Source organism: Pipistrellus kuhlii, unplaced genomic scaffold, assembly GCF_014108245.1.
Source record: "Pipistrellus kuhlii isolate mPipKuh1 unplaced genomic scaffold, mPipKuh1.p scaffold_m20_p_3, whole genome shotgun sequence".
NCBI classification, from domain to species: domain Eukaryota; kingdom Metazoa; phylum Chordata; class Mammalia; order Chiroptera; family Vespertilionidae; genus Pipistrellus; species Pipistrellus kuhlii.
Window position 1 is genome coordinate 101,008,694 of NW_023425529.1, and position 10,955 is coordinate 101,019,648.

The 10,955-nt window shown below is 43.4% G+C and overlaps 1 pseudogene; it reads right to left on the reverse strand.

The window, feature by feature from the left end:
* Positions 1-8,235: 8,235 nt before the first annotated feature.
* Positions 8,236-10,955, reverse strand: part of LOC118729602 — a 34,030-nt pseudogene continuing 31,310 nt past the window's right edge.

Below are 10,955 nucleotides of genomic sequence, written 5' to 3' on the forward strand. Positions count from 1 at the left end.
AAAAAATTCGGTCAATGCATTTTTGAGGCATTCTTCATTATTAAAGTTTTTTCCAAGAAGAAAGTTTTGCAAAGAACGAAACAAATGGTAATCTGAAGGGGCAATATCAGGAGAATATGCAGGTTGAGGGAGAACTTCCCATTCCAACTGGTGCAGTTTTTCAGCAGTGATTCTTGCAGTATGCGGTCATGCATTATCGTGGTGAAGAATTATGCCCTTCCGATTAATCAGCGCGGGTTCTTTTTCTCTTAAAGCTTGGGCTAACCTTTCCAATTGGGCACTATACATTGCACTTGTAATGGTTTGGTTAGATGGTAAAAGTTCATAATGAAGAATTCCTTTAAAATTCCACCAAACACACAACATCACTTTTTTCGCATGCAAGTCAGGTTTTGGAGTGGGCTGCGGAGCCTCATTTTTGTCCAACCATTGAGGCTGCCTTTTCAGATTAACGTACAGCACCCATTGTTCATCTCCGGTAACAATTTGCTCTAAAAACGGCAAATGGTTTTGACGAGAGAGGAGCGAACTGCAAATTGTGACTCTTTGATTACGGTTGTTGTCGGTCAACTCATGAGGAACCCATTTTCCAAACTTTTGGACTTTGCCAAGTGCACACAATTGATTGGAAATTGTTTTTTTGTGAACAATTTAACGTTGTCACAAGCTCTTGTTGGGTAATTTGAGGATTTTGCACCAAAAGAGCTTGAAAAGCTTCTTGATCAAAATTGGACACACGGCCTCGACCACTCTTGTCATCTAACGAAAAATTTCCCTCGCGAAATTTCTCAAACCAACGCTGGCATTTTCTGGCGCTAACTGCATCTTGACCAAGAGCACTACAGATGTTTTTTGCAGCCTCACTTGCTTTTCTTCCTAACTGGAACTCGTAAAGCATGCAGTGCCGAATATGCTCTTCATCCGCCATCTTCTTAGCCCTAGTTTTGCAACAAAAACCAAACCAAACACAAACTTTTTCAAGCAAAACTTGTTAATTGCACTTCACACGTTCTGTAGATACCACGTGTTTGAAGGTTATGTCAATACAAGTCAATGCCAAGCAAGATTTTAAACAAATGTTAAAAAACGACATTAATTATTAATATATATATATATATATATATATATATATATATATATATATACACACACACACACTAGAGGCCCAGTGCACAAGGTGGGATGTGTGTCCCTCAGCCCAGCCTGCACTCTCTCCAATCTGGGATCTCTTGAGGGATGTCTGACTGCCCATTTAGGCCTGACATACCTCTCACAATCCAAAACTCCTGGCTTCGAATTGCTCACCTGCCTGCCTGACTGATTTCCCCCTAACCACTCTCTTGCCAGACTGATCAATGCCTAACTGCTCCCCTGCCAGCCTGATTGGCCCTAACTGCCCTCCCCTGCCAGCTTGGTCACCCATAACTGTCCTCTCCAGAGGCCTAGTTTCCCCCAACTGTCCTCCCCTGCTGGGCTGGTCATCCCTAACTTCTCTCCCTTGCCATCCTGGTGGCCCCTAACTTCCTTCCACTGCTGATATAATTCCCCCTAACTGTCCTCCCCTGCAGGCCTGGTTGTCCCAAACTTCCCTCCCCTGCAGGCCTGGGTTCTCCCAACTGTCATTACCTTGTAGGCCTAGTCCCTCCGAACTGCCCTTCCTTGCTGGTCTGATCTCCCACAACTGCCCTCTCCTGCTGGCCATCTTGTGTCCACATAGGGGTGGCCATCTTATTTGTTGAAGTGATAGTCAATTTGCATATTACCTCTTAATTATATAGGACTAGTGGCTTGGTGCATAAAATTCATGCATGGGGGAGGGAGTCCCTCAGCCTGGCCTACATCTTCTCCAATCTGGGACCTGTTGAAGGATGTCCTGCTGCCTGTTTACAGGGATTGAGCCTCACATCTTGATTATCCCTGTTCTGAGTTGTTCTCTGTTCTTCCATGGATCTGGGCTCTGTGAGGGTATCCTGTTCTTGGCTGGGATGGTTTGATTGGACTCTTGTTGGGAGTAGTACTGGTCACTTATATGGAGGGGAGGGGGATGGCCCTTCCTCTTCTAATGCATCAGCTCTGGTTAGCTGGAACCTCTCTCTGTCACCTGCAAAGGTACAGATTTCCTGCTCCTGGCTGTACCCCCTTGCTTTAGATCACTGCAGATTGGGTCAGAAGTGGTCATTTTGGTAGTGGCAAAGGGGGTATCCCCTGCATTCCAGGTACACAGGGCTGATTCTCCTCCCTGGACCTACTGACCAGCTCCTTTTCTTTTTTTCTTTTTTTTTTTTAATTTTTATTTATTTATTTATTTATTTATTTTTTACATATTTGTTGATTTGTTTTGCCCCCCTCCCTCCCTCCCACACATCCCCTCCCTCCCCAGAGTTTTATATCCATTGGTTGTACATATATGCATGTATACAAGTCCTTCGGTTGATCTATTATCTCCCCCAGATCCTCCTCCCCTCCCCGCTGTAATTTGACAATCTGCTTGTTGCTTTACTGTCTCTATATCTATCTTTTTTTTTTTTAAACTTGTTTTTTTTTAAAATATATTTTATTGATTTTGTACAGAGAGGAAGGGAGAGAGATAGAGAGTCAGAAACATCGATGAGAGAGAGTCATCGATCAGCCGCCTCTTGCACACCCCCCACTGGGGATATGCCCGCAACCAAGATACATGCCCTTGACCAGAATCGAACCTGGGACCTTTCAGTCCCCAAGCCGATGCTCTATCCATTGAGCCAAACCGGCCTCGGCTCTATATCTATCTTTTGGTTCATCAGTTTATAATTATCTTTATTATCCACAAATGAGTGGGGTCATGTGGTGTTTCTCTTTCATTGATGGGCTTATTTCACTCAGCATGATGTTCTCCAATTCCATCCAGGTTGCTGCAAATGATGAGAATTCCTTCTTTTTTATGGCAGCATAGTATTCCATTGTGTAGATGTACCATAGCTTTTGGATCCAATCATCTGCTGACGGGCACCTAGGCTGTTTCCAAATTCTGGCTATTGTAGATTGTGCTGCTATGAACATAGGAGTGCATATATCCTTTCTGATCGGTGTTTTTAGTTTCTTGGGATATATTCCTAGGAGTGTGACCAGCTCCTTTTCTGCTCACCAAGTAATAGGGGGTCTCCAGATTCAGTGTTGGCTGTGTCCTTCAGACCCCTCTAGTGTAGGCTGGCCCTGAGATCAATTGCAGGACCATTCCACTGGTCAGGAGGAGCTTTTCAGGCTGTATGATGGTGGGGTGCTAGGGCTACTCTATACAGAGACTTCAGCCCAGACTTCCCTGTTGTACCCACTCTGCAGTGTCCACAGCCAGTGCCCTGAGGGCCTCCTCTCTCAGGGCACTCCCACCTCACCTACAGATCTACAGTCTTTTTATCTCCTCAGATTCTTGGTTCTAAAAGGTCCAGGTCAGGGAAGGGTGCATTCACCTCCCAGCCTTTAGCACGGATGCTGTCCCCAAGCCCTGGCAGTGTAGTCAAAGAGCTGGGCTCTAGGGCAGCAGTAGCAGCACCGATTCCAGCAGGGTCAGTGGTGGTCCACGGTAGTGGCAATGAAATGGGGTGGTGGAGAGACTTGGCACCTAGCTGCTTCTGCTTTCTTGGAAACCCTTCAAGGTGGAGTGTTCATGGGGCCCAGCGAGTGGCTTTGGCAGTAGCAGCAGCTCCTTGTAGCAGCAGCATGGGGTCTCATAGATGTCAGCTGCAAGTACACCGTTTTTGCTGGTCCAGGTGGCAACTGTAGTGGGCAAGTGTAAGGTTAGGGTTGTGTCCTGGGGATGAATGCTCACTCATGAGGAGCCCAGGCCAAGGTGTCTGTGGGTTTGGGCCCTGGCCAGGGCTAATCCTGGTGATGGTGAGGCTGGGCACCTAGCTGCAGCCACTTCCTGCAACATCCTCCCAAAGAGGGCCTTGTAAATCCTTCAAGGTGGCATGGTCTCTGAGCCAGAGCAGTGCTTCAGAAATGTTTCTTGTGTGGGTTATGTGTCCCTTCCTATTGTAGTTGAGTCTCAAATGCTGTTGGCCTAATTGGGGGTTGAGTTAACCTTCAGCTTGGCTGACTATAAGAATAGACCATGTTGACCTGGTATGAGTTGCTGTGCAAGGGCTGCTCCCCAAGGCAGAATTGTTCCAGCAGGATCTGGTGCCTGCTGCAGTCCCCCTTTAGATTTGCCATTTTTGTAAATACTTGGGTCAAGCTCTGGTGAGTTTGAAGTTCATCACTGGTTTCATTGGTTCTGGGCCCCCTTGGATGGAGTTTTGTGCAAGTCAATGTTAGATGTGTGTAACTGGCCCTGGGCTATGTATCTGTAACTACCATGCTATTCACTGATTATGGCTAATTCTGGGTGTTCATCAGAAAGGCCAAGCTGTGTACAAGGGTTGACTTTCTGAAATTCTGAGTAAGGGACAAATCAATATAAGTTCCAAGGCTTTCTGAGATCAATATCAACCTGTCTCCTACTCTGCCATCCCCTGAGGTTTCCTGAACTTCCTTTACAGTTTTCTGAGGAAAGACTGTAGAGCAGGCTCAAGCTGTCCACCCCACTGCCCTTTACACATGGCACAAGCTCACTAGGGAGGGGTAACTGGTTTATGGGGACAGGGCTAGAGGGTCCCCTTTTTGGGGCACTGTGGCCACGCACTCAATGGGGAGAATTTGGCCTCTATTCCAGTGCCATACCATGCAGTGTCTGATAAATTCGCCATCTCTAGCTCCCGCAAGTAGAGCACACCACTGGTTCAGGTTTGGTGCAGCCAGCTGCCCCCACTATAAGAGCAAGCTTAGCAGAGCAGGGTTCCTGAGACTTGGGAAACAAGAACAGGATAGTTTTCTGTTGGGGGTGGTGCCGGTCAAGTCCACAGGAGGTGGGAGCAAGCTCCATGCTTCCTGTCAGCTCTACAGTCACTTCCATTTTAGCCCCAGAGTAGATTCTCTGAGGGAGATGTGCTCCGAAGGTCCCAGCCCTTCCTTCCCCAAGAAACTGAGCTCAGCAGGGCATGCCCTCTGGGACTTGGTAAGATAGAACAAAACAGTTTTCTGTAGGAGGTGGTACAAGCTGAGCCTGCAGGTAGCCTAGCCCCCATTAAGGCCTCACAATTCACTGTGTGTGTCAGCATGTACTGTACCTATAGTTTCTTCAGATAAAGAGCACACCATAGGTCTCTGTTGAATACAGCCAACAATCCTTTCTGCTAGACTCAAGCTTGGCTGGGTGGTGTCACCACTATTAGGAAGACCAGGTTAGTGTATTCCTCAGGCTGGTGCTAGAAGGATAGGTGTCCTTAACCCTAGGAAAATGGCATCTGAGGGATATTGACTCAGGAGTGACACTTAAGTTAGCTGACCCTCTAGATTTCTACTCACACCGCCTAGATCTTCTCTGTATGACTCCTATATGCCCTTCATTGTCTTACCTCTACTGGAATCCCAGGTGAGTGCCTGAGGTTCAATGATCCTTTAGGAGGGCACCTGGATTCTAGCAGACTCCCTCCCCTTCTCTGTGGACAGAGTCTCCGCTGGTTTTCACAGTCAGGTGCTATGCAGGTTTTTCTTCCTGGCCCTGGTGCTCTGGGGGCCTAATATTGCATTTAGACCCCAAACTCCTTAGAGAGTACTTTTGCAGCCAAGATATCACTCTGGCTTCTCAGCTGCTGCACATGGTTACAGAGGCCAACCGTCTTACATCTTTGCCCTTCATACAATGCCAGGCCCTATGTAGCTTCTTCTATAAATCTTTGGATATAACACTACTGATCAGCTGTCCTTCTGTTAGTAATTCATGTTGATTGCTCTATAATTTAGGTGTAAATACAGTTTGACACCAGGAGGAGGTGAATGTAGCTTCTACCTACTCTGCAGCCATCTTGAAATGTCTTACCTGGAATATTGTTAATCATTCTTTAAATTTACCTTCAAAGTCATAGACCTTTCCAGACTTCTTCCCACCAGGGCTGGATTAATCACTTCTTTCTTAATGCTGACATGGCCTCATAACTGTCTTCTCTGATAATCAATAATCAAAACTATTATTCATCTTTCAAACCTTAGGAATAGCTCAAAATATGGTAAAATGTGATGAATTTAATATAAATTATATTTCATTTTAAGAAAATAAGATATAAAATCTAATTGTACAAAAGAGATGCATTTAATAGGCAGTATTGTTTTATTTTTATTTTCTTTATTAAATGCTTTGTAGATATCATGCAGGCCCAAAACTTACACCGTTAAGCAGTTATTTAAAAAAACTGATCAGGACTAAAGCTCTGATCCTGATTTCCAAACCAGAAGCAGAAAGGAATGGGGGTGGTGGGTTGAGTGCAATCCCTCCAATATCACTTCCCCCAACCCTCCCAAAAAATGATTCTAAGTTCTTCACAAGCAAACCAGGATATGGGCCCCTGGGCTAAAACTTAGGTGCCTCTGGCTGTGTCACTTGCTATCAGGAACCAGCAATGAGCTGGCAGGAATAGCCAGCTGAGTCTAGATATCATAGAAATGAAACAAGGACTTTTTATTGGGTAAGTGACAAAGGTAAGAACCAATGGAGTGAATGACACAGCACTTTTATTCTTGGCAAGGCTTGATATTGAAAGAACCATGGTAGATAACTTTCAAGAGGGCCTTAAGAGGACATCTAAAAGGCTGCTTTTTTTTTTTAGTATTTTATTGATTTTTTACAGAGAGGAAGAGAGAGGGATTGAGAGTTAGAAACATCAATGAAAGAGAATCATCGATCAGCTGCCTCCTGCACACCCCCTACTGGGGATGTGCCCGCAACCAAGGTACATGTTCTTGACCGGAATCGAACCTGGGACCTTTCAGTCCGCAGGCCGACGCTCTATCCACTGAGCCAAACCGGTTTTGGCTTAAAGGCTGCCTTTTTGCATGCTGTGTCAAATATCTCTGTTCTGAGTAAATCATTCAGAGCAATAGGACTGCAGGCAAGTGAGCTCTCTCAGCCAGCACATACTGTTAGCTGTCACATTCTGTTTTGTTATGCAGAAGAATTTATAAAAATAGTGATTCAACTAATAAAATATCTCATTAAGGTAAAATTAGATGGTCAGGAAATTAAGTCAGCATTTAAAAACTGTTGCAATAAAAAAGTACTTTGTAATATTATGTTTTAGAATTCATATCCTAAATAATATTATCTTGATTATCTGTGGAAAGCATATTAATGAAGAACCTTAGGAAGCAATAAATGTTTTTCCATAGAAGCCTTTTTAAAATATCTATTTCTAAATTAAAAAAAAATATTTGTATTGATTTCAGAGAGGAAGGGAAAGGGAGATAGAAACATCAATGATGAAAGAGAATCATTGATTGGCTGCCTCCTGCATGCCCCTCACTGGAGATTGAGCCTGCAACCTGCGCATGTGCCTTGACTGGAAATTGAATCATGATCTCCTGGTTCATAAGTCAACACTCAACCACTGACCCATATTGGTCGAGCTTAATATCTATTTATATACCAAGCTAGTACACCAAACTGATTTCAAAAGTGCACCACTAGAAAGTTTCCATCTAAAGAAATAATGTAGGTGTTAAATTTTTTTTAAAGGTGATTTGGGGTCAACTTTTATTTTATTTAATTGTATTTATCTTTGTAATTTAAAGTTTGATTTTATAAAACACAGAGAGACATTAAGAGTTTGTATCAGTGAATTTAAACAAGAGAAATAGTGACAGCCTTATAAGTGTAAATTATATACATTAAAGTCAAATAACTGGGGATTTTTCTATATGTAAACTATACAAATGAAATAAATGCAAAAGGATCTACAAGGAATACTGTTACTATGGGTTATCAGTTACTTTAGGACTAAATAAAGAGAGAATATTCAGACTTCTTTTTCAGTTTCATATTTATCTCCGTTCTGAGTCAGGCTACTTCAAGTATGACTGGAAGTTCTGACTTAGGAAGGCATTTAGCTTTATTTTAAACGTTTTCCATTTCCAGTTACCACCTTCCAAGGAATTGACATTACAGTGCTGATATAATCTGCTGGTTCCCTTCTAACAGTGTGTAAAAACTGATGTCAACCCTATGGAAAGTCAAATAGTCACCAAAATATGGAAAAATCTGCAGTTTAGCAAAGTAAATGTTAAGATTTCCCCACATAAAAATTAATCAGTGAAACAAAAAATGAACTACAGTTGTCTTGATATTAGGAAACACACATGTGGGATTCATTGCTGTTCCACACACCTTCAGTCATTGGCAGATACTTTGTAGGCCACCATGCTCTTTATTTTATGGATTGTAGTCCTGAAGGAATGCAGATGGGCTTGCTCAGAATTGGCAATAAACTGTGGTCTGGACTCTTTCCACTTTTCACATACAATCAAATCTTTGTATAGAGCAGCAGATCAAATGAAGATAAATTGGGGATAAGATCATTAAAGTAGATCATGTTCTCATGACACTACTCACCCTGTCTCCATTTTAAACTACTCGTAGTGTTAGAGAAGAGTTTAGCCTGGACTCTAATCACTAGAGTTATTTCTTTCTCTATGGAAATTTATTTTAGTGCAGAAAATACTGCACTCCTTTTATGTTATCTTATTAAAAATTCAAGTTTTGGCCGGGACTGGTTTGGCTCAGTGGATAGAGCGTCGGCCTGGGGACTGGAGGGTCCCGGGTTCGATTCCGGTCAGGGGCATGTACCTTGGTTGCGGGTGCATCCCCGGTGGGGGGTGTGCAGGAGGCAGCTGATTGATGATTCTCTCTCATCGATGTTTCTGGCTCTCTATCCCTCTCTCTTCCTCTCTGTGAAAAGTCAATAAAATATATTTTTAAAAAATTCAAGTTTTGTTTTTACAATCAAGAAAACCATTATAAAATATTTTCTGACAGTGTCTCCTCCAATGGGACAGCTTGAGTGCAAGCCATGGAATGTGAGCATACTGCCCGGTGGCAGCTGCCCTGGCTCAATGCTGTGCAGGAGCTGTTTGGTGAGTGAAGGAGTTGCCCAGGAGAGCAAACACTATCACAGCTCTGGTCTTAATCATGTACACAGAAACGTGCAAGAACAGTGAAAGGAATGATACCAAACGTTGGAGAAGAAATACTGCAGAATGCTCTCAGTCCTTTTTCTTTACCATTTCCACATTTTAGGAAACTTCCCCATAGATGTGATCTGTTTGATCACCCAGTGGATCTCATCTTGAATGGCTTTCTGAAACTCTTCTCTAGGTACACTGTCATCTCTGGCAATCTTGTCGCATTCAGTGTTAAACTGCCACCTTTCAAGGACTTCCCCACTTTCAATATTTGAGATGACCACCACCAGCTTCTGCACTGAGTACTTATACAACCAGTTTTTCAGTAGTTACACCACATTGGTTAGGTGTTTTGTGAGCTTGGGATCAGTGGTTACCAGAAAGGTGAGTCCATATTTCTGCACTCTATTAAAGGCTCCAGACCTATAAATGCCACATTGATAAAAAAAAAAAAAAATGCTATTGATGCCAAATGAGACAGACTCTACCACAATGTTGGCGTTTCCATGCAGGGTGATGCCCTATGCTCCAAACAGCTGTCACTGCACCTGCCATCCAGAGGACTCACTGAGCCAAATTTTTTCCCAAGTGCTAGAGGCCCAGTGCATGAAATTTGTGCACAGGGTGGGGTGTGTCCCTCAGCGGAGCCTGCAGCCTCTACAATCTGAGACATCCCTTTCACAATCTAGGAATGCTGGCTCCCAGCCACTCTCCTGTCTGCCTGCTTGATTGACCCTAACTGCTTCTGCCTGGCAGCCTGATCACCCCCTAACCACTCCCCTGCCAGCCTGATCAACATCTAACTGCTCCCCTGCTGACCTGATTGCCCCTAACTGTCCTCCCCTGCTGGCCTGGTTGCCCCTAACTGTCCTCCTTTGCAGGCCTGGTCACCCCTAACTTCCCTCCCTTGTCAGCCTGGTCACCCCTAACTTCCCTCCCTTGTCACCCTGATCACCCCTAACTGCCCTCACTTGCTGGCCTGGTCACCCTAACTTCCCTCCCTTGTCAGCCTGATCACTCCTAACTGCCCTCACTTGCTGGCCTGGTCACCCTAACTTCCTTCCCTTTCCAGCTCGATTGCCCCTACCTGCCCTCCCCTGCAGTCCTGGTCTCCCCAACTGCCCTCCCCTGCAGGTCTGGTCCCCCCTACTTGTCCCTCTTGTAGGCCTCGTTGCCTCCAGCTGCCCTTTCAGGCCTGGTCCCTCCCAACTGCCCTCCCCTGCTGGTCATCTTGTGGAGGCCTTGTGTCCACATGGGGGCGGCCATCTTGTATGTTGGAGTGATGGCCAATTTGTATATTACCTCTATATTACATATGATTATATAGGATAGTTACTGTATTTCCTATGGTCAATATTTTCTTGTTGATTCTGCTATTTTTGCTATTGATTTTTTTACTAACACCACTTCCAGCTCACACACATACAAAACCTTCTATTTATAATAAATAAAATTTAATTAAAAAAACAATAGAACTTGGGCATTTTATTTCTCTATTTCTTATTAGATTATTTAAAGAAAAATCATATTTTTGCATTAGCAAATGCTTTTTAAATCTTATTGAAATATCTGATACCCAATTTATATTTACTGGTTACCACTGCTGTGGAGGTAGGTTTCTCAGAACCCCAACACTGATAATAGCACAGCCACAGGATATAATAAATATAATAAGTTTACATAATTTTAAACTATTTCATACTTCCAATAGTATTGAGTTTTCTGAACATATTTTGTTTTTAATAAAATTCTGAAATGTCATAGATACTGACAGGCATGTTATAGATGATAGGTATATGAAATGAATTTAATTTAAAAATACAGCCACATTTTAAAAAAATGTATGGGTTTATGCTCTTATATCAATTGAGTTTCTCTTTGCTTTCTTAATTTTCATCTATAGCTATTTTTGCAAAACCTGTATTATT